This window comes from Saccostrea cucullata, unplaced genomic scaffold, assembly GCF_032062105.1.
Source record: "Saccostrea cucullata isolate Sc308-1 unplaced genomic scaffold, CSIRO_AGI_Scuc_v1 ctg3961, whole genome shotgun sequence".
Classification (NCBI taxonomy): Eukaryota; Metazoa; Mollusca; class Bivalvia; order Ostreida; family Ostreidae; genus Saccostrea; species Saccostrea cuccullata.
Genome location: NW_026930164.1, coordinates 99,463 through 101,383, shown reverse-complemented (window position 1 = coordinate 101,383; position 1,921 = coordinate 99,463). Strand labels below are relative to the sequence as shown.

The 1,921-nt window shown below is 30.3% G+C and overlaps 1 long non-coding RNA gene across 1 annotated transcript; it reads left to right on the top strand.

The window, feature by feature from the left end:
• The first annotated feature begins 604 nt into the window (after window positions 1–604).
• Window positions 605–1,514, top strand: LOC134283154 (uncharacterized). Its single transcript, XR_009995429.1, has 3 exons — window positions 605–764; window positions 1,118–1,190; window positions 1,369–1,514. It is a non-coding gene; the product is annotated as an uncharacterized LOC134283154 (long non-coding RNA).
• Window positions 1,515–1,921: the final 407 nt, after the last annotated feature.

Below are 1,921 nucleotides of genomic sequence, written 5' to 3'. Positions count from 1 at the left end.
AAGAAAATAGGGATAAAATAAGAGACAAGGCATTGCTTCTCCCTTTTGCGAGAGTATGAGGACATTATTTCGGAAAATAGCAGAAAACTGAGACGATTGCACCAGCTCCGCAGATCCATCACTGCACTGCAATTCGATCCAGGCCAGGTATGTATACGCATATGTAGGTACATGTGTAGATCTACAATATGTAGACATGCTTTTGTTAACCTAAAAAACCCGAGTGTGTCCATGTTTATTTAAATGTATTATCAAAGTCAGTGAAAAACAGTAATCCAGTGTCTTGTGTGTACCCCCCCCCCCCCTACTAAGTTGCACACTTTTTAGAATTATTAAAAATTAATTGCACTGAATATGTACTGAGTTCCTATCAATGAGCGCATTTTCTTTGAGACAATATGTGTAATAATGGAGGTCATCAGTAACACAAATTTAAACTAAATTAAATGTCATTGAAATGTTCTCATTGTTTCAGTCAATGATTCACAAGTGACTAGGCCTAAACAAGCAATGACTCAGATGTCTTTTGACATACAAATATGCTACACAATTAAAAAAAATATCAGTATCTTGTGTTGAAAACATAGAAGCCCCACATCAGATCTATGGTTGTAATTTTCTAAATTAATGAAAAAAAAATATTCCTTTTTTGTTTAGATTACATGTACATTAAAAATATTTATATAATACTTTTATCATTGTAGCTGTCAGGTGTTTCAGGCTTAAAGAATGAATAAATAAAAAATGCATCATTTCTCCACAGGGTATGTATACATGTACTTCTAAAGCATTTCACATTTTTAAAGTTTGCAAGTGCTTTACATTTTGTTTTGTTTTTTTTTTTCATTTTGGTAAAGGAGAAACTCAGAATTTTTTTTTTTTTTTTTTTTAGAAAATATTCTCTCAATAACTTTTGTAAATGTCAGAGGTTTCACTTTCCCAGAGAAGTTTTGTAACACATTTTTTCCATTTATATGAATAACATAAATTCACTACAGTATACAATCATGTAGCATAATTTGTTTTGTCAAATGTAATGCCATTTTATTCTACAATGTATATTTAGTAATCTCATAGCATATAACTGCATATATATTACATGTATATTGTGTTGTAGGCCTAGCTATTTCCAAATGTTGGACAAATGGATTCATTCAGGCAGCAAGTTAATCCATCATTCAAGGAAAATGGTATGCTCAATATTAGCTATAAACCATACAGAGTTTTGATAATAAAACTAACAGAAGAATTGAAAACATGTATTATTATGCATTCTATGTTAAATGTTTCAATGAATTTTTTTATTTCATTTTTTAAAACACAAATTACTTTTAATAATGGTATTTCCTGATTTTTTCATATTTTCAGAATTCATTTTATCCACAAGAACATGAAGTGATGGAAATAATTTGCACCTGCCCAGCATTCCTACAGTCTGTCTTTGGATTTGAAAAGAAATGTTTATTAAATAAATTTTCTAGATAAATAATAATTTGACTTTTTCATATATTAACTGTACAGGTGTTGAAAAGGCCATTAAGATTTGAAAATTTGGCATACTATTTGTGTAGAGGGTACTAATGTCAGCATGTGCATTGTGTTCATTTATTTTTCAATAATATTACCAAAAACAGGAGACCAGAGATCCCCATAATTGATTCAAAATGGGATAGGGGACCACCATTAAATTCTGAGGGAAGGGGGGGGGGAGGCAAGTTTTTCCAAGTCAGATTTTTTTTTCATTAATATTTTCCATGTCAATGCAGGACAGATTAATGTTTATTTCTGATCTATAAGATGAAGGACAGATAATTTATTATTTATTTTCCTCTTCATTGAAAAGTCTACCATGCAAAAAAAAAAAAAATTGTAAAAAAAAAAAATCTGATTCGAGGAAGGGGGAGATCACAGATCTGTAAGT